The sequence below is a fragment of the Notamacropus eugenii genome, chromosome 1 (assembly GCF_028372415.1).
Source record: "Notamacropus eugenii isolate mMacEug1 chromosome 1, mMacEug1.pri_v2, whole genome shotgun sequence".
Taxonomy (NCBI): Eukaryota; Metazoa; Chordata; class Mammalia; order Diprotodontia; family Macropodidae; genus Notamacropus; species Notamacropus eugenii.
In genome coordinates, this window is record NC_092872.1 from 73,640,097 (window position 1) to 73,663,258 (window position 23,162).

At 37.7% G+C, this 23,162-nt stretch overlaps 1 protein-coding gene across 8 annotated transcripts in view; it reads right to left on the bottom strand.

Annotated features, from left to right (window-relative positions):
• RASEF (RAS and EF-hand domain containing) overlaps positions 1–23,162 on the bottom strand; it is an 825,381-nt gene that overhangs the window by 705,641 nt on the left and 96,578 nt on the right. The window lies entirely within an intron of this gene.

The window sequence follows — 23,162 nt, forward strand, 5'->3', positions numbered from 1 at the left end:
AAGAAAAAATAGGAAGATGTGCTTACACATATGTTCATTTACGTACAGTGTCTACCTGGTACCTGTACAGAAAGACATTTCCTCCACAGGGAGAGACTAAGAAGTCTTCTTCCAGAAGGAAAGGGATGATGTGTAAGACAAGTGTCTTAGAGAGACTGTGAAGCATAGGAAACATTCTGTAACTGGTTCTGTACCATTTTAGCCCTGTACTGAAATAGGTGATTCTTTAATGGGCTTCAGAGGCATTCAGAGGGGTCAGTCGGTATCAGCCACATCTTCTCTTGCCTGATTTGCTCTTGGGGGAAGTCTCATTGATTCTTTTGCTATTATGTCCGGTGAGAGATCATCCTGTAAGGGGAAAGGTCTTGGGGCCATTTTCCCAAGGCCAGATGGCTATGAAAGGGTTTTTAGTCCTAGGCCTTTGAATTTGTTCATTTCTATTCTAGATTAAGGGAGTGAAGTCTCTGAGACTATATGAGTTCAAAAGTTGCAGAGGGTACCCTAGCATACCAGTGTTTACATTGGCTCACAACACATACCAGTACTGCGCAGCATTAATGTCCCAAGGAGCAAACCAATGGGTCTCCAGGCCAGGGGAAGGTGAGAGGAAGAATCATGGGGCAATCAAGCTATACTGCAATTTGAAATTGGTGGGTCTGATGATATGTAGAAACCGAGCTAAACTTTCAATCAACTCCCTAGCCCAAAGAGCAAGATGGTACAAGGAGGGCATAGCCCTAAAGGTATTAGTACAGGAAGTGTCATTTGTTCTCACTACATAGTTAAAGTAAATACCCCTTTGTAAAAAACTACCAGATGTTAGATGTGAAACTGAAGTAGGGTGATAGTAACTAGACTAAACAATGGGGGAAGAAAAAGGAGGACATCTAGCCAGTGAAGACTTGAGCTGATGGTGGTAGAAAAAAGAGACATCCCAACACTTAGCATACCCTAGAAAGCTGAGGGGGAGGTGTAGCCTGTCTAGCTCTGAGGAAAGAAAGCCAGAACAGTTTATTACATGTGTGTATACATGCATATATATGTAAACATATACACATACACATGTGTGCACATACATGTATATATGTGTGTGCACATGTGTACATTGTGTCAATACCCACAAGTATATATGTATACATGTATACATATATGTGTATACATGTGCATCATTTCTATGCCCATAAGTATAAACATATGTGTATACAATATACACATACATGCATTGTAGTTACTTGTGAATTATGTATATATTAAATATATTTTTCCATAATTCTAGATTGCTATGAAAATAACAATAACTAAAATAAAAATAAACTTATGAAAAGTTTAGCTGCAGTCCCAATTAATGGTTATAAAGTATTAGCCCTAACCACAGGTGTGTTGATTAGTGATAGTAATAGAGGTAGGAAAGATATAGGTAAATTCATGGATAATCCACAAATCTCTCCTTAGCTACTGGCTTCAGTGTGTTCTTTTTATTAGAATTATTGATAAGCAAAAGAATTCATATGCATCTTTGTAACTCTGCAAGGGCTATGCATGAATAATTAGCCAACAATAAAATGGCCAACAAGGAGGCAAAAGAAAATTAGGGAGCTTGTATATAATGCCCAAGCAAAAGAACCACAGAATTATGTAATATGTGAACAAAAAAGATCTTAAAAGATAATCTAGTACAATGTCTTTATTTTAGAGATGAGAAAAATAAAGTACAAAGAAAGGAAATGACTTCTCATAAGTCACAGATAATGAAAGTAATAATAGAAGAAATATTGTAGCCTTTTGCTATTTCTAACCCCTATTGGCACTCATCTTATTTACTACTTTCAATATTACACAAATTTGTTAAATTTGCTCTGTCTGCATTGTTAATGTATTTTTGCATAAAGGGAAGATCTTTCCCTTCCATTAATAAGCCCATGTGACCTGCTTGAGTCACATGGAAGCCTGAGGTACATGAGTCTGTGGTTTGAGGAGTCTGCCAAAGGGGTGGAGCAGAAAGGGTGGAGCAGAGCTGAGAGGATGTTAGACACAGCAGTTAGAGCTGACGGAGAGAGAGGAAGCAGGCAGTGAGCTGTGAGTGATCATTTGTGGGAAGGTCCTAGCAGGGGGAAGGGTTGGGGATGGTGGAGCCTCCTGAATTGCTATTGTGTATAGATTCTTTGTTGCTGTGATGAATTTGGCTTTCTGATGTTAGAATTCAGCTTTCTGGTGTTTAAATCAATGTTTTGGTTCCATCTTCCATGTGGAAAGTCTGTCACATTTTGCAATTCAGAATTACACCAGCATATTCATAGCTGGTATATGCACTGTGAATATCACATTGGTGCTACAGAGTCCCCTCTAAAAATAATAGTTCATACTTCAATAATATGTTTAGAGTTGATAGAGGGAGGAATTTTCAAAAGATGGTGGAGTAGGTCAGAAAATTCCAGGCTCTCCAGATTTCCCCCACAAGCAAGATAAAATAGCACATGAGGACAAACGTGGAATAGTAACAGTGGTCCTCTTGGGACAAGATCTCAAGAAAAATTCCACGACTGAGGTTTGGTCCCTGGGAAGAGTAAACACCTCCAGGCCAATTCCCCTGAAATAGAAAGTGGCAAGCCCTGGGGGGCTAGCTGGGTTGGGAGGTAGACTCACCTCAGCCACAGAAGCTTTCACTACCCAGACAGTGTCAGTCTAGTATCCAGTGTCTGAAACAGGGAAGATTAAGGAAGCCTCTACTGATAAGGGACACCAGGCTGCCCAGACATGGCCCAGGGTGAGAAGAAACCAGCACATGCCCAGTGACTACAAAAACAAGGGGGTGGGGACACCATTGACTGTGGGCACTTACAGGAGGGCGGAGAGTTCTTGGTTTTGGTTCCAGGTCAGAGAGGAGAACTGAAGGAGGATCTGAGTCCAGAGGTACCATCCCCCATATCTCAGGACTAGAGGTGATTACAAAAAATAAGCTGCTACAAGTTAAAAAAAAAATAGCAGGTAAAGGAGAAAGAATCCAATAATAGAAAGCTACTATGGGAATAAAGAAGACCAGGGTTTGTCTTCAGAGAAGGATACTAAAGGAAAAAAATAAAGACTCTCCTACCCCAAAGAGCAATGTCAAATGATCACTTGCCCAAAAAGAATTCAAAGAAGAATTTTTAAAAGACTTTAAAAAATGAAATGAGAGAAACTTAAGAAAAAGATTCTTTAAATAATAAGAATCCATGAAAAACAAGAAGATTATGAAAAGAAAGTCAACCAACTAGAAAAGGAGATCCAGAATCTTAAGGAAGAAAACAACTCCTCGAAAATTAGAACTGGCCAAGGGGAAGCTGATGAAGTTATAAGAAACCAAGAAATTAGAAAACAAAGTATAAAAAATGAAAAATAGAAGACAATGTGAAACACAAGAAAAACAACTGAACTGGAAAGCTTATGAAGAAGAGAAAACATAAGAATAATCAGATGACCTGAAAGCTACAATTAACAAAAAGAATCTTGATATGATAATATAAGAAATAATTAAAGTGTCCCGAAGTGTTAGAATAAAAAGGAAAAATAGAAATAGAAAAAATTCACTGATCACCACATGAAAGACATTCTACAAGGAAAACCTATATGAAAATCAGTCAAATTCTGAAAACCCCCAGCTCAAGGGAAAAATATTATATTAACAAGAACAATATTTTAAATATGGTGGTACAATAATTAGAATTACACAAGACCTAGCAGCACTGACACTAAAAGACCACAAGTCTTGGAGCACTATATATTGAAGAGCGAAGGAACTGGGGTTGCAGTCCAAAAGATCATACCCCTTAAAGTTCTTCCATTTGAATCTTTGGATCTAGCAACTATATCACATCCTGAGTCCTTAACACCCTCCCTCAACCTGGACAGACTTTGTTTGTATGACTTCCCATTCTAAAGAAATCTCTGCTTTAATTAGACCAGCCTCCTCCCAGTCCTACAAATATATAATGTTCATACCTCAACTACTTTACTCATTCTATTTATTCCCATATGGAATACTTCCCCTATCCCTTCTCTCTGGCTACCCAAAACCTTCCCATCCTCTATGACTTAACTTATAAGCCTCTGTCAACTATTCTAACTCACATTAAATTCTATACTGGGACCTCCTGTGATATTTATTGTCTATAATTGTAATACACAATCATGTATTATTATAAATTATTTTCCAACTGTCTTATCTTCCTCATTAAGATTTTAAGTGAATTATATGTCAATCAATGAAACAGCACTTTTAAATGCTTACTATGATTCAAGCACTGTGCCAGGCACTGATAAGACAAAGAAAAATTCACACAGTCCCTATTCCAAGAAGTTTACATTCTACTAGGAAGATGTACAGCTATCCCTTCCACATCATGACTTTCCCCACTGTGGTTTCAATGTATTCTGGGTCAGCATTAAAAACTAAATGGGAATTTTCGGGGGCTTGCAGAAGCTGCAGATGATACATAAAAGCCAGCAGATGGCACAGAGCTTATGACCAAATATTGAACCCAGATTTTGCAAAAAGGTACTGTATACCCCATAAAAGAAAAAGAAAGAAATTCAGGCCTCTCTGTAATGAAGGGAGGGCCAAAAACATTTACACAAATTTTCCATATCTATGAGTACATAAGGTGTATATGAAAAATAAATACATAGAGATGAGATGGGCAGGAAACTAACAACTGGGAAGGATTATGAAATATCTCATGTTGGAGATGATAGGTGAGTTGAACCTCGAAAAGAGATAGCAATTCCAAGTTCTGGAGATAATAAAAGTGTATCCATTCAAGGAATGGGTGACAGCTAATACAAAAGCATGGAGGTAGATGATGGAATGTGATAGGAAACACCAAATGGGTCAGTTTGGCTAAAGCATAAAGTGTGTGAAAGAGAGTGATGTGTCATTAGCCTAGAAAAGAAAAAGGCACCAAATCAGCAAAGTTCCCTTGAAAAGGATATTGGGAAAAACTGGTCAGACAGTAAAGGAAGAGACCCATAACAGGGGAGTAGATAGTATCTGGGGAAACTCAGTGGTGCCACAGTGCACAGAGTGCTGTAAGATTCATCTTCCTGAGTTCAAATCCAGTCTCAGATGCTTACTAGCTATGTGAACCCTGGACAAGTCATTTAATACAGTTTGCCTCAGATTCCTCATCTGTAAAATGAGCTGGAGAAGGAAGTGGCAAACTACTCCAGTATCTCTGCCAAATGGGGCCACAGAGAGTCAGACACGATGGAAAAATGACATCAAAAAAACTGCGCAGGAGAGCGCAGTTAACAATGTCAAATACTTCAGAAACATCATGAAGGGTTAAGATGGAGAAAAAACCACTGGATTTAGTAATAAAAAGACCACTAATGACCTTTGAGAGAGAAATTTCAATCTAGCACAGGAATAAAAACTAGACTGCAAGATATTACAAAGTTAGGTGAGAAGGTGGAAGCAACAAAATTATACTTTTTTCTCAGAACTTGGCTGAGATAAAAAAAGAACTGTAGAACAACTTTAGGAGCATACAATCCAGTGAATGTTTCTTAAAGATAGAGATCTGAGCATGTCAAAGATCATCATACTTCTCTTTGGCATCCAACACAGAACTCAGCATGTAATAAATAGTATAAAAATTGAAGGTCAGTAGTTCAATTAAAAAAAAAAAAGACATACAGATGTGTGATCTTGGCTTTATTTTCCTCCATCCAATTAAAAAAGACATTCTTTATTTTAAAGATACATGATATTCTATAAATTCAAACACAAAATAGCTACTTCAAATGATAAGAATATACTTTATAAAAGGAGTCCCAATAAGCATTGTTACTATAAATAAAATGATTCAATCTTTAAAAATTTTATTTGCATAGAACTCTTCAAAGAACACATCTATTGTAAAAAGGAAAGCCCCATATTGTGGAAATTTTGCCTATACAAATATGTAAATATGTAGGATTTGAATACTAGAATTGTCCTAGGATCTCCTAGAATTCTCCATATTCATATTTTAGTAGTATTCTAGTTAATAAATTTGCTCATAAATGGGTTAATGGTTAAGGAAAATGTCCTACCAGCCAACTAAGGAAATACCATTTCTTGGAGATTCCTGTTCTTAGAAAATGATGTTTCCAAGAACAAATAAGAACAGAAAAAATTACAGCTTTAATGAGTCATTCCTGGAGTTTCTTGCAAAACAAATTCAAAATTTCAAATGCTCCAAGCCCTCAATGTCAAAGAGATTCTAGAGTAAATTTCATGAAGCATTAGAGAGAATTAGACTAGTACATTCCATGGCTGTGGAGTTGAAAGTTATCTGGATGATTCACTTGGTGGTCCAGAAAACAAAAGCTTATTTGTTATAAATTATGAACAGTAACCTCTGAAAAACCATAAGTCATTTTATTTCTACTTAATAGCACCTGACTCTCAAGGTCTAGCTATTTTACAAGTATATATTTTGGGTACAGATTATCCATTGGAATCATGCCCAATGTCAGGGGTTACTGTTGCAGAAGGCCTTTTTGCTCTTCCATCCAATCCCAACAAAAGAATTCACAAAAACATGTTTAACATACAATCAGAACAACTCAGAACTAGGGACCTTAAAACAACAGATGATGAAGGAGGCAAAAAAATCACAAATATATGAATCATAAGAAACTTTTCTAAATTTTTGAGTTGCCTAAGAATTTTGATTTTCTACCCTTTGACCCAATAATATCATTTCTAGGACTGTATCCCAAAGAGATTATAAAAATGGGAAAGAGTCCCACATGTACAAAAATATTTATAGCAGCTCTCTCTGGGGTGGCCAAGAACTGGAAATCAAGAGGATGCCCATCAATTGGGGAATGACTGAACAAGCTGTGGTATATGAATGCAATGGAATACTATTGTGCTGTAAGAAATGATGAACAGGAAGATTCCAGAGAGGTCAGGAAGGACTCATATGAACTGATGCTGAGTGAAAGCAGCAGAACCAGGAGATCATTGTACAATGTAAAAACCACAGTGTGTGAGGAATTTTTCTGGTAGACTTAGCCCTTCACAGCAATGCAAGGACCTAAAGACATTCCCAAAGAATTCTTGAGGCAAAATACCACACACATCCAGAGAAAGAACTATGGAATTCGACTGAAGAATGAAGCAGAATATTTTCTCATGTGATATTTTGATTTGTTCTGGTTTTTCTCATGGTTTCTCCCATTCATTTTAATTCTTCTCTATAACATGACTAATACAAAAACGTGTTTAATAAGAATGTATGGGTAGAACCCATATAAGATTGGATACCATCTCAGGGAGGGAGGGGGAGAAAATCTAAGACTTATGGAAATGATTATAGAAAACTGAAAAGAAATAAACTGATAATTTTTTAAAAAGAAAGAATTTTAATTGTTACCAGAGATAAGATGGTGGAGTAGAAGCATGAACCTGCTCAAGGTCTCCCCTCAAAGCCCTTAAAATACTTGTGAAAAATTATTCTAAACAAATTCTAGAGCAGCAGAAACCACAAAATGAGAGTGAAATGCATTTGCAGCCCAAGACAACCTGGAAAGTCAACAGGAAGAGTCTAATTGCACCAGGCTTGGAGGAGAATGCAGCCCCAAGTGGGCCATGCCAGAACAGATGGGACTAGAGTACGCTTCAGGGTGCTGAATAATGGGCAGCTGCTGTGGTTTCCAGATTTTTCAACCCCAAAATGGCAAAGGCAGCTTCAAAGGTCAGTGAGAAAGCTCTTTCACCTGAGTGAGAGGGGAGAGTGGATTGACTCCAGCCACAGTCCCAGGGTGGCTGCAGCTGCTTCTGGACTTCTCTGCCTAGAGACAGTAGGGGAATTGAGTGGCTGATCTGGGTCACGGTCCTGAGTGGTGGTCATGGGGTGAGCAGGAGCATTCACGTGGTGAAGCTGGTGGCAGCTGTGGAGAGGGAATCCTACTCACAGTTCCAGGGCAGAAAAGAAGGCTTGTGGTTGCTCACAGACCAGGGCAAGGCCTATGCCACTTTGGAGGAACTTAAAACTTACAAGTCCCTAGAGATATCTCAGAGAACAGTCGGACAAAACATCTGAAATATACCCTGCACTTGAAAAAAGTCAAGTAATTGTCTGGGGAAATGCCCAGAAAGGGAAAAAAATAAGAGTACAGAAGGATATTTTCTCGATCAAAGGTATTTTCTTCCATCCTTTCAGATGAGGAAGACCAAAGTATACAATCAGAGAAAGGCCAAAGTATACAACTGGAGGAAGACAGCAAGGTCAAGGCTCCTATGCAAAGCATGCAAAAAAATATGAAATGGTCTCAGGCCATGGAAGAGCTCAAAAAGGATTTTGAAAATCAAGTAAGAGAGGTGGAGGAAAAATTGGGAAGAGAAATGAAAGTGATGCAAGAAAATCATGAAAAAAAGAGTCAACAGCTTGCTAAAGGAGACCCAAAACAATGCTGAAGAAAATAACACCTTCAAAAATAGACTACCCAAATAGCAAAAAAAAGTCCAAAAGCCAATGAGGAGAAGAATGCATTGAGAAGCAGAATTGCTGTGTGTGTGTGTTCATCCTTCGTTGCCAAAGAAGATCATGCCATCAGAGAAATAATGACATGACTTGCACTTGACTTTGTTTTGAGTGAGGGAGGGCTGTGCAGGTCACCAGCCTCGCTTCACCTCCAGAGCCATCTGAATCCAGTGACCAGATATTCATCAGGATGACTAGAGATGACCCAGGATGAGGCAATTGGGCTTAAGTGACTTGCCCAGGGTCACACAGCTAGTGAGTGTCAAGTGTCTGAGGCAAGATTTGAACTCAGTCCTCCTGACTCCTGCACTGGTGCTCTATCCACTGCACCATCGAGCTGAAGAAGCAGAATTAGCCAAATGGAAAAGGAGGTTCAAAAGTTCACTGAAGAAAATAGTTCCTTAAAAATTAGAATGGAGCAGATGGAAACTAATGACTATATGAGAAATCAAGAAGTTATAAAACAAAATCAAAAGAATGAGAAAATAGAAAACAACGTGAAATATCTCACTGGAAAAACAACTGACCTGGAAAACAGATCCATAAGAGATAATTTAAAAATTATTTGTCTGCCTGAAAACTATGATCAAAAAAAGAGCCTATACATCACCTTCCAAGAAATTATCAAGGAAAACTGCCCTGATACTCTGGACCCAGAGGGTAAAATAAAAATGGAAAGAATTCACCAATCACCTCCTGAAAGAGATCACAAAAGGAAAATTCTTAGGAATATTGTAACCAAGTTCCAGAGTTCCCAGGTCAAGGAGAAAATATTACAAGCAACCAGAAAGAAGCAATTCAAGTATTGTGGAAATACAATCAGGATAACACAGGATTTAGCAGCTTCTACACTAAGGAACTGAAAGGTTTGGAATATGATGTTCCAGAGGTCAAATGAGGTAGGATTAAAACCAAGAATCACTCACCCAGCAAAACTGGGGAAAAATGGAATTTCAATGAAATAGAGTACTTCCAAGCATTCTTGTTGAAAAGTCCTGAGCTGAATAGAAAATTTGACTTTCAAATACAAGAATGAAGAGAAACATGAAAAGGTAAACAGGAGAGAGAAGTCATAAGGAACTCAATGAAGTTAAACTGTCTACATTCCTACATGGAAAGATGGTATTTGTAACTCATGAGACCTTTTCAGTATTAGAGTAGTTAGAGGGAAGAGACAGATAGACATATATACATATATATAGGTATGTATGTATGTATATGTATATGGAGAGAGAGACATACACACAGATACACATATACATATATGATCTATATACACAGGTGTGTGTAGGTACGTATGTGCATATTATATATGTGTATGTATATGTGTAGGTATGTATATGAGTGTATGTGTGTATGTATATATATATGTGTGTGTGTGCATATATATGTATATATAGGGTGCAGAGTGAGCAGAATATGAAGGGAGAATACTTAAAAAATAAAATTTACTGTTGAGTGGAATGTACTAGGAGTAAAAGAAAGGTAGAGATGGAATGTAGCCTATCATGTCACATAAAAAAGGCAAGAAAGAGCTTTTACAATGGAGGGGAAGATGAAGAGGAATAAGTGAACCTTACTCTCATGGGATTTGGCTTAAGCATGAAATAACACATACTCAATTGGGTATGGAAATCTATTTTACCCTGCAGGAAGGCAGAAGAAGTGGATAGGAGAAGGAAGATAAGAGAAGGGACAGCATATTTGGGAAAGAGATAATCAGAAGCAAACACTATTGTGAAGGGATAGGTCAAGGGAGAGACTAGAATAAAAAGAGGGTAGGACAGGACAGAGGGAAATGTGGTTAGTCTTTTACAACATAACTATTATGGAAACGTTTTGCATGACTACACATGTATTACCTATATTGAATTACTTGCTTTCTCAATAAGGGTGGGTGAGAAGGGAGGAAAGGAGAGAATATGGAACTCAAAGCTTTAAATATGAATGTTAAAAATTGCTTTTGCGTGCATGTGGGAAAGAAGATGTACAGGCAATCGAGCATAGAAATCTATTTTGCCCTACAGGAAAATACAGGGGAAAGGGATGAAAGAAAGAGGAGTGATAGAAGGGAGGACAAACTGAAGGAAGTGGTGGATAGGGTATATGCTGCCCTGGGGTAGGGGGTGGGGAGACATGGGGAGAAAATTTGGATTTCAAATTCTTATGGAAGTGAATGTTGAAAACTGAAAAATAAATAAGTTATATATTAAAAAATAAAGAATGTCCTCTGGCCATAAAATGATCGAAATAAAAGATGTCTTGTGATATACTAGTTATCAAAATGTCTTTGCACACCAGGTGTTTTAAAGCAAATAATAGCAATAAAGCAAATAATAGTTTCCAAGCTGTAAAAATAGTCATTGCTGGAACTGATCAAACATTCCATATCTATTCTTAGATAGCCAAAAAGGAATCAGGTTGCCCTATCTTTATGGTATAATAAAAGACAAATTCTCCTCTGTGGGTGTGACTAGGGCACTTTGGAAGGCACTTACCTTTAGCAGGATTCCAGAGTAACATTTTGCGTATTACAGTTCATAATTGTTCAATGACCTCTACTGTTTTCCTCCATTAAAATCCTACTCTGATATGTCATTTTGGCTTGGAAGTGATGCTTTGTTTTCAAAGACTTTACCAAGGACTGACAAACTTTGGTGGGTCCTACATCAAATTTGTGAAAGACTATCCCCAAGGAATAGTCTAAGTTTAAATAATATGATTGGCAGAGAGCTGATCATAACTTCAATAAAACAATAAATTAAAAAAAAAAATTACTTGGGTTTTTTGTCTGTCATCAGTTTTTGTCCAGGACAACTAACTCATGGAATTGTCTACTGCAATTTCCTTTAGCAGAAGTATCCACGTCAACAAAATCACTGATATTCTTAACTATTGCATGTCTGAAGTATTACATAAAGGCACCAACACAAATACATATATAAAGCATTTAAATTTTGCCTCTGGCACATACTAGCTGTAGTCCTGGGGAACTTATTTAATCTCTCAGTGTTCTAGGCAATTCCATAAGACAGTTTCCTCATCTGACAGTTCCATAGACCCAATGAAATCATAAGTCCAGTCCCTACCTCCTGTTTAATTCTGTCACGCAATAAAGCACTCTGGGAACAGTGATCTATTAAACACAGGCCTAAGGTAAAGTTTTTTTCAGACTAACTTTAGAGCATAATAAGATCAAAATGACTAGAAATAGTAAGTTGTTCCCCTAAAAAGTAGCCCCAGGATTATCTAGAATCATAGGTTTTTTGGTGGTCTATGACAAGTATTTCATTGCTGATAACTGACATGACCTTAGAGATCATTCAGTCCAATCCACTCATGTTACAGATAAGGAAACAAAGTTCCACAAAGACCAAGTACCCAAGGTCATTCAATTAGTGGCAGTGATGGAATTGGAACTGGGATCTACAGACCACCACAGTCTAATAATTCTTTCACTACATCATGCACTTGTGCTTCAATGTATATGACATCACATACGAGCAATCCATTCTCCATTCAGTCACTGAAGTAATTTTCCTAAAATGCAGGTCTCATCATGTCACTCCCCCTGCTCACCAAACTCCACGGGCTTCCTGTTACCTCCAGGAGTACATATGAATGCTCTAGCATTTGAAGCCTTTCTAAACCTACTATTTGAAAGATACTTTTGATTCAGTGACTCTGGCCTCCTGGTTGTTCCACAACAAGACTTTCCAGAAAATAAGTGTCCTGCAGTGGAACCAAGCTAGCAGAGTATAGGCTCCCTGCACCCCCTCCAAATACCTTTAAAAATGACTCTAAATGAATTCCAGAGCAGAAGAACCCACAAAAAGATGGAGTAAAAAAAGTTTCCAGTCCAAGATATATCGGAAGGTTGGCAGAAAAGGTCTGTTGCCTCAGGAAAGGGAAACCATAAGGGACTTAATAAGGTTAAACTGTTCACATTCCTACATGGGAAGATATTTATAACTCATAAAACTATTCTCATTATTAGAAGTTAGTTAGAAGGAGTATAGCAGAGGGAATAGGTGTGAGTTGAATATGAAGGGATGATATATGAAAAATAAAATTAAGGGGTGAGAAAGGAATGAGACGAAAAGAAAAGGGATAGGTAGAATGTGGCAAATTATCTCACATAAAAGAGGCAAGTAAAAGTTTTTACAGTGGAGTGGAACCAAGATGGAGAACTAGAAATATGGACCTGCTGTAGTTCTCCTCCCATAGCCCATAAAATACCTGTAAAAATGACTCTAAAATTCTAGAGCAGCAGAAGCTAAAAAACAACAGAGTAAAAGAGATTTCCAGTCCAAGGCAGTCTGGAAGGCTGACAGGAAAGGTCTATCTCACCAGTCTCGGAGCAGAGCACAGCTCAGCCTTTGCCTTGTGTCATGGCAGACAGGACCAGAGCAGGCTTCAGGTCACAGAATCACAAGCAGCAGCTGTGGTTTCCAAGTTTCTCAACTCACAAACTCCAAAAGACAGTTTCAAAGGTCTGAGAGAAAATCTCTTTCACCTGGGTGAGAAGGGAGCAGGGTCCTGCCCTAGCCCTTGCCCCGAGTGGTGACAGCATCCATTTTGGAGCCCTCAGCCTAAACCCTGGGAGAACTGAGCAGTTAATCTGGATCTCAGTCCTGAGTAGCAGTCCTGGGATGAGGAAGAGCGCTGGTGTAGTGGAGCTGGTAGAGTTTATGGAAAGGGAATTCTACTCGCAGATCCTGGGCAGAAAAACTTGTGGTTACTTCCAGAACAGAGTGCAGGCCAGGAGAGGAGTAGATAGAGGAGTAGAATCCCTTGATTGTGCCACCTTGGAGGAACTGAGAACTTATAGGTCCCCAGAGTATACCCTCCATTTGACAAAGGACTTAAAAGTCAAGTAACCAGCTGGGAAAATGCCCCAAAAAGGGGAAAAAATAAGACTATAGAAGGTTACTTTCTTGGTGAACAGCTATTTTCTTCCATCCTTTCAGATGAGGAAGAGCAATGCATACCATCAGAAGAAGACATAAAAGTCCAAACTTCTACATTCAGAACCTCCAAAAAAAATGCAATGGTCTCAGGCCATAGAAGAGCTTTAAAAGGATTTTGAAAATGAAGTAAGAGAGGTAGAGGGAAAATTGGGAAGAGAAATGAGAGTGATGCAAGAAAATTATGAAAAGCGAGTCAACATCCTGCTAAAGGAGACCCCCCAAAATGCTGAAGAAAATACCACCTTTAAAAATAGACTAATTCAAATGGCAAAAGAGGTCCAAAAAGTCAATGAGGAAAAGAATGCTTTGAAAAGCAGAATTAGCCAAATGGAAAAGCAGGTTCAAAAGCTCACTGAAGAAAACAGTTCTTTAAAAATTAGAATGGAACAGATGGAAGCTAATGACTTTATGAGAAACCAAGAAATTACAAAACAAAAACAAAAGAATGAAAAAATGGAAGATAATGTGAAATATCTCACTGGAAAAGCAATTGACCTGGAAAATAGATCCAGGAGAGACAATTTAAAAATCATGGGACTACCTGAAAGCCATAATCAAAAAAAGAGCCTATACATCATCTTCAGTGAAATTATTGAGGAAAACTGTCCTGATATTCTAGAACCAGAAGGCAAAATAAATATTGAAAGAATCCACCAATCACCTCCTGAAAGAGATCCAAAAAGAGAAACTCCTAGGAATATTGCAGCCAAATTCCAGAGTTTCCAGGTCAAGAAAAAAAAATATTGCAAGTAGCTAAAAAGAAACAATTCAAGTATTGTGGAAATACAATCAGAATAACACAAGATCTAGCATCTTCTACACTAAGTGATCGAAGAGCTTGGAATATGATATTCCAGAAGCCAAAGGAACTAGGATTAAAACCAAGAATCACCTACCCTATAATACTTCAGGGGAAAAATGGTTGTTCAATAAAATAGAGGACTTTTAAGCATTCTTGAGGAAAAGACCAGAGCTGAATAGAAAATTTGACTTCAAACAGAAGAATCAAGAGAAGCATGAAAAGATAAACAGGAAAGAAAAATCATAAAGGACTTAGTAAAGTTGAACTGTTTACATTCTTACATGGAAAGATAATATTTGTAACTCTTGAAACTTTTCTCAGTATTTGGGTAGTTGGAGGGATCATATACATGTATATAGACAGAGGGCACAGGGTAAGTTGAATAGGAAGGCATGATATCTAAAGAAATAAAATTATGGGGTGAGAGAGGAATATATTGGAAGGGAAAGGGAGAAATGGAATGGGGCAAATTATCTCTCAAAAAAGAGGCAAAATAAAGTTTTTTCATGGGAGGGAAAAAAGGGGGGAGGTGAGGTGGAAAAAGTGAAACTTACTCTCATCACATTTGGCTTAACGTGGGAATAACATGCACACTCAATTTGGTATGAAAATCTAACACTACAGGAAAGTAGGGGAGAAGGGGATAAGTGAGGTGTGGGGGAGATGATAGAAGAGGAGCAAATGGGAAGAGGCAGTAATTACAAGTAAGCACTTTTGGGGAGGGACAAATTCAAAAGAGAGAACAGAATAAATGAGGGACAGGATAGGATGGAGGGAAATATAATTAGTCTTTCACAATATGACTATTATGGAAGTCTTTTGCAAAACTACACATATATAGCCTATTTTGAATTGCTTGCCTTCTCAGTGGGGATGGGTGGGGAGGGAAGAAGAGGGAGAAGTTGGAACTCAAAGTATTAGAAACAAATGTTGAGAATTGTTTTTTGCATGCAACTGGGAAACAAGAAATACAGATAATGGGGTATAGAAATCTATCTTGTCCTAAAAGAAAAGAGAGAAGATGGGGATAAGGGAAGGGAGGGTTGTGATAGAAGGGAGGGCAGATAGGGGGAAGGGGTAATCAGAATGCATGATGGTGTCTTGGGATGGGGGAGGGAAGAGATGGAGAGAAAATCTGGAACTCAAAATCTTGTGGAAATGAATGGTGAAAACTAAAAATTAATTAATTAATTAAAGTTTAAAAAAATAAAAAATAAATTTTTCCAGTGGAGGGGAAGAGGAAGGAGAGGAGAGGGAGTAAGTAAACCTTACTCTCATCAGAAGTGGCTCAAAGAGGGAATGACATACACACTTAATTGGGGATAGAAATCTATCTTTCCCTACAGGAAAGTAGGAGGGAAACAGGATAAGAGAAGGGGGGGAGTATAGAAAGGAGGGCAAATTAGGGGAGAGGGGTAGGCAAAAGCAAAACATTGCTGAGGAGGAACAGGGTGAAAGGAGTGATAGAATAGGATAAATGGGGGAGAGGAGTAAGATGGAGGGAAATATAGTTAGCAATAGTAACTGTGAAAAAAATTTTAAACCACATTTCTCTGATAAACACCTCATTTCTCAAACATATAGAGAATTGAGTCAAATTTCTAAAACTAAAAGCCATTTTCCAATTGATGAGTAATCAAAAGATGTGATGTTTTCAGATGGAGTAATCAAAGCTAACTATAGCCATATAAAAATTGCTCTAACTCACTATTGATTGGAGAAATGTAAATGAAACAATTCTGGGGTACTACTACCTTGTACCTATTAAACTGTATAACATGACAGAAAAGATAAATGTCAAATGTTGAAGGGTATATGGGAAAAATGAGACATTAATGCATTGCTGCTGGAGTAATTCAACCATTCCGTAGAACAATTTGGAACTATGCCCAAAGGGCTGTAAAACTGTGCATATCTTCTGACCTAACAATATCACTATAATAGGGCTGTATCCCAAAAGAGATTTAAAGGGAGAGAAGGACCTATGTATACAAAAATATTGATAGCATCTCTTTTCTGGGGGCAAAGAATTAGAAAATGAGGGGATGCCCAGCAATTGGGGAATGGTTGAACAAGTTATGGCGTGTGATTAAGATGGAATATATTATAAGAAATTATAAGAAATGATGAGCAGGATACTCTCAGAAAAACCTGGAAAGAATTTCACGGACTGATACAAAGTGAAATGTACTGTGTACAAAGTAACAGCAATGTTGTAAGATGATCAACTGTGAATGACTTAGCTATTCTCAGCAACATAATGATCTAAGACAATTCTGAAGGACTTAGGATGAAAAATGCTATCCATCCCCAGAGAAAGAACTGATGGTATTTGAATATAGACTGAGCATGCTTTTTTTAACTTTTTCCTTGAGTTTTTTTGTCTACGTTTTCTTTCACAATATAACTAATGTGGATATGTTTAAGATAACTACACATGTATAATCTATATCAAATTGCTTGCCTTCTCAATGAGGGTGAAGGATGAGAGTGGGGATGAAGGAACAGAGAAAATTTGGAATTCAGTTTTAAAATGAATGTTAACAATTGTTTTCACATGTAACTGGGGAAAATAAAAACTAAATTAAAAATAAAATAAAAATAAACATTCTTGAAAAAAAAGACCATCATTTCTTGGCTCTGGGCATTTCTCTGGCTATCCATCATGTCTTGAACACTCTCCCTTCTCCACTCCAACTGCTGACCACATTGGCTTCATTGAAGTCCAAATTTAAATCCTACCTTCTACAAGAAGCCTTCTCTAACCCTTGTTAATTCCAAGGCTTTCACTTTTTAATTATTTCCTATATATCTTGTAATTAAAAAGAGAGAGTGAAAACCTATTTCCTATGCAACCTGTCATCCAGGACTATCTCCAGTCATCCTGATCTGTATCTTGCCACTAGACTCTGGCTCTGGAGGAGAAAGTGGGGCTGATGATTTTACATAGCCCTCCTTATTTAAATTCAAGTCATTTGCAAGTCATGTCATCATCTTCCTGATGTCATGTTCCTCTTTGAGAACAAAGGGCAAACAACATGAATCCTGTCTAGCTTGCTTTGTATGTTTATTTGCATGCTGTCTCCTCTATTAAATTATAAACATCTTGAGGGAAGGGACTGTCTTTTATCTCTTTTTTAATTCCCAACCCTTAGGACAGTGCCTGGCACACGATAGGCACCTAAGAAATGCTTACTCAATTGAATTGAAAATGCACTGCGTTTGGGGAGCATGGAATAGTTTACCTATAGATCTATGGATAAGCAAAGGATTTTGGACCAATCAAGAGAAAGGATGCAAAAGGGATAATTTTGATTACATTAAATTAAAAAGGGTTTGCACAAACAAATCAACATAGCCAAGATTAGAAGAAAAACAGAAAAATGGAGCAGGGGAAGACAAATACATAAAAAAGAAATGAATCAAATTTATAAGAATACAAGTTATTCTCCAATTGATAAATGGTCAAAAGATATGAACAGGTGGTTTTCAGGTGAAAAATATCAAAGCTATTAGTTGTATAAAAAAATGCTCTAAATTACTATTGACTAGAGAAATGCAAATTAAAGCAACTGAAGTGCCACCTCACATCTATCACACTGGTTAATATGACATAAAAGGAAAATGGCAAATAATGGAGGGAATGCGGGAAAATGGAGACACTAATGCACTGCTGGAGTTGTAAACTGATCCAGCCATTCTGAAGAACAATTTGGAACTATGCTCAAAAAGGCTATAAAATTGTGCATATCCTTTAATCCAGAAATATCACTACTAGGTCTGTATCCCAAAAAGATTTTTTAAAAAAGGAAAAGGACCTATACGTACAAAAGTATTCATAGCAGCTCTTTTTGTGGGGCAAAGAACTGGAAACTGATGAGATTTTTTTCACATGATTAATATGGAAATGTTTTATGTGATTGATGATGTATAACCTATATCAAACTGCTTGCCTTCTCAATGGGGAAGGGGAAGAGAGAAGGAGAGAATTTGGAACTCATTTTTTAAAATAAATATTAAATATTTTTACATGTAATTGGAAAAAATAGTATTTTTTAAAAGGGAAAACATACTGCCTTCATACCATTGCAGCTCTCAGTCATTACAGGACTTTAAAGACTGGTGATGCCAAGCAACTCAATATCTGCAGAAGTGAAAACCCTTTTTGCCTCTCATTTATTCCTATACTCTAATTCCCATCTAGCTCACTAACACCACTCCTTAGTCACGAGCTTCCCATTGAGTTGAGTGAACCCTTTCCAATAACAAAACTCACCATTCATCTTGTTTTCATTCTCTTTACATTAGTATCAAATGACTAGGATCAGTCAGTGCTGGTTGTGACTTCAATTCCTCCTTTCTTTTTCAGCCCTCCCTTCATCATCCAGTAACTTAGGAGGAAGAATCTCCATAATCTCCATTCCCCATTGTCACTTTCAGACTCTCTCTCTCTTTGTTCCTATCCTGGTCTCCTTGCTGTTGTTCCTCAAACAAGCAAGTCCCTCTTCTGATTCCAAGCATTTTCACTGGCTGTTCCCCATGCCTGGAATGCTTTCCCTCCTCATCTCTACCCCCTGGCTTCCTTCAATCCAAGCTAAAACCTCACCTTTTATAGGAAAACAATTTTAGTTTAAGAGTCTTTTTAATTTTAGTTCCTTCCCTCTATAGATAATTTCTTATTTATTCTCCATATAGCTTGTTAATACATAGTAGTTTTCATGTTGTCTCCCCCAAAATATCGTGAGATCCTCGAGGACAGGGAAAGCCTTTTCAACCTCTTTGCGTTCCCAGTGCTTTAAACAGTGTAGGGCACATAATAGGCCCTTAAATAAATACTTATTGATTGTTCTCTCTTCTTTTAAAGGTTCATTCCATACATCTCCATCACCTTGTACAGATCCTTGTTGATATAATCGATTAGCCTTCAGGTCACTCCCTCTTCCCTTCTCAGGGAGTTTATTTTTTATATTGATTACTAATTAAGAAAATCTGTTTTCTCTCCCTCTAAACTCTCACCCCACTGGGGAAAGAGGAAAAACTAATTCCTTACAATAAAAATACAAAGGCAAGCAAAATGAATTCCTTTATTGGTTGAACTCAAAATGTATTTGTCTCATTCTATACTCTGAATCCATTGCCTTTATGTAAGGAGATAAATAGGATGTCTCATCATACGTCATCTGGAATCATCAATGATCAGTGTCTCAGTCAGTACTAACTCACAGTTTTCTTCTCTTCTCCAGCCCCCATACTCAAACTTTGAGATTTGGAGAGACATGTGAGTCTCCCCTTGAACACCTCAGTCTCAAAGTTCATCACCTTTAACCTCTCTTTCTACTCTATCTCAGTCACTAACAGGGCAATCATATCTTAGTTCTACCCATCACCCATAATTTTCTACTTCCTGGTCCCTGAACTTTAAAATTTCCCACTTTGATAATCTCTTATTCTTTCATATTTCCCTTTTTCTCACTTTTCCTAAACCTGTTATCACCACCACAATTTCTAGTTCCAATCCCCATCTCAGATTGTCATTCCTGTTCTGGCTTCATTTTCCTCCCTGTAACCTTTATCCTATGGTTACCCCAGTTCAACCATATACTGTCATCTCACCAGAAGAACTAGTCGTCCTTGAACATTCCACATACACCTAAACAACACATGCTTGTTGACTGACTAATAAAGAAGATACTGTTTTCTTTAATCTGGTGGGAATGCCTGCACTAACAAGGACAAACATTTTCCTTAGAAACAATTTAAACATCCTCCTCTGTTATAATGAGTACCTTTTTCCCTTTATGTAATACACTTATTCATGGCAAAACTGCTTTATAAGAAGCACATCTCTATCTTCTCTTTTTAATCTCTGGAGAAGAGAGCACGTGTGTGTCTATACATCTGTGCAATATATACACTTATGCATATGTGTATATGTACACATATTGAATGCACATGTTATATATAAATACACTCTATTATGTGTATTTCATCTGCTTATGTCACACAAACATGTCCATTACCTACTGATATTGTGTTACGCTTTTGCGTGAATAAACAAACTGTAGTTTACCTGTCTGTACTCATTATCCTGGTGTATTTGAGCACTAGCAAATAAGAACCCTGAAAATTCTAGCAACACTTCCCTTTCATTTTTAAATTCCTAGAAATAATTACTATGTATTCTGCTTCCGCATCTACTTCTCAAGTCCTACCAAACAGACTTCTGACACCATCCCTTGCCTAAAACTGCTTTCTTGAACATGACCAACAACCTTAACTATTAAAAACTATTAAAAACTTAACTATTAAAAAACTATTAAAAATTATTTAAAAACCCCAATGGCTTTTTTCTTTATTCTGCATATTCTTTGACTTTTCCAAATGCTGTGCCATTGACAAGCCCCTTCTGTTTAGAATTTCTCTCTACCTTTGCCTTCTATGCCACTTCTCCCTTCCAGTTCTCCTACCTGTCAAATGTTAGGTTTTTTTCAGTCTTATTGGTTAATTGTCCTCCTCTTGTTTGATAACCAGAGGTATTCTCCAGGTATTTGCTTCTCTCACTCCAATTTCCTTGGATATCTCACTCTGCCAACATGGATTCCAATGTAGTGTTCAAACAGGGACACTACATTTACCCTAATATCTCTCCCGAATTTTAATTCTACATCTAAAATTGTCAGCTAGACATCTCCAGTAGGCTGTCCCATCAATACTTCAAATTAAATCTATTGATTATAGAATACAACTTTTCCCTAAAACTCACTATAGCACCCACCTTTCCCAAATTACTTTGTATTTATTTTGAATACATTTTCCTTGTACATCTATATGTTGACTCTCCCGTCAGAATGTAGACTCCTACAGGCAGGAACTGTTTTGAACTGTCTTTGTATTTCCAGCACTTAACATGCCCTCTCCCAAGGAAACCTGGACACTGTCCTTGGAAGCCTGATCTCTGATTGGTGAACTTTTCATCATAACTGAACTAGAAACAAGCCTCTATCTCACTTCCCAGCCATTTCCAAACCATGCCAACTTACACCTCCTCCATTCCCTCCAAGCGTTCTCTTCCCTCCTTAGAATGTGAGCTCCTCAATTTGGAACTATGCCCAAAGGGCTGTAAAAATATGCATTCCCTTTGACCCAGCAATACTGCTTCTAGGACTGTATCCCAAAGAGATCATAAAAATGAGAAAAGGCCCCACATGCACAAAAATATCTATAGCAGCTCTTTTTGTGGTGACCAAGAACTGGAAATTGAGGGGATGCCCATCATTTGAGGAATGGCTGAACACATTGTGGTATATGAATGTAATGCAATACTATTGTGCTATAAGAAATGATGAATAGGCAAACATCAGAAAAACCTGGAAATATTTATATGAATTGATGCTGAGTGAAGTGAGTAGAACCAGGAAAACACTGTACACAGTAACAGACACTGTCTGTGATGACTATTTCTGATAGATCTAGCCCTTCTCATCAACGAAAGGACCTAAAACAATTCCAAAGGACTCATGATGGAAAATGCCATCCACATCTAGAGAAAGACCTATGGAGTCTGAATGCAGAGCAAAGCAGATTACTTTCTTTTCTTGTTTTGTTTTTTTCTTTCTCATGATTTCTCCCATTCGTTATAATTCTTCTATACAACATGACTAATGTGAAAATGTGTTTAACAGGAATTTATATGGAAAGTCTATATCAGATGGCAGGCCATCTTGGAGAGGGAGGAAGGAGGGAGGGGGAAAATTTTAAAACTTATGGAAGCAAATGTTGAAAACTAAACAAATTAACTTAACAAAAGAATGTGAGCTCCTTGAAGACAAAGATTGTCTAACTTACCTCCCTAGATGTATGTCCCAAGAGCTTAGTCCAGTGTTTGACATATAATAAATGTGTAATATATAATTTTTTTCATATATGTAGACCTGGCACATGTTTTTTGTTATTGTTGTTTAGTCATGTCTGTTTCTTCATAACCCTGACCAGGATTTTCTTGGCAAAGATACTGGAGTGGTTTGCCATTTCCTTCTACAGCTCATTTTACAGATGAGGAAACTGAGGTAAACAGGGTTAAGTGACTTACTTTGGGTTACATGGCTGCTAAGTGTCTGAGACTGGATTTGAACTCAGATCTTCCTGACTCTAGCCTAACTGCCCTAGACCTGGCACAGTGTAGACACTTAATAGATGTTTGCTGACTGATCTCAAATATCTCCATTTCTGTTGAGGTCACTCCCATCCTTTCATTCACCAAGGTTGACAACCTAGGATTCATCCTTGATGCTTCATACTTGCCCTACATATGTAATCAGTTCTCAAGTCTCATCATTTCTATATACAGAGCAGCAAGCGATGCCATCTCTGCCTTTACAACGATGGTGAAGGCTCTCTTCACCACCTACCCAGACTATTATAATAGGCTAATAATTTATCTCTCTGCTTCAAGACTCTCCTTTCTCCACTCTATCCCCCATCCAGGTGTTAATGCAGTTTTCCTAAGACACAGAATTAACCTTGGCAAATTGCTGCTCAAGCTGCTTACAGAGAAACTCTTTGGTTTGGCATTTAGTACCCTTCCCAAACTAGCTCTCCAACCTACCTTACAGCCCTGTATAGGCTATGGTCCAGTCAAACTGACTTTCTAATAATTCCTCATACTCAGTATTCCATTTTCCATGGCTATGCTTTGGTACACATTGTACCCCAGGCCTAGAACACAGTCTTTCCTCACTGCTACTTCTCAGAAGCCCTAATTTCCTTCAGAGCTCAGCCCGGATGACACCTTCTACTGGAACTTCCCTGATTCCCCCACCTACTATTGCTTCCCTCCAAAAAAATCATCTTGTGTGCTATGTACTAATTTTCTCTCTA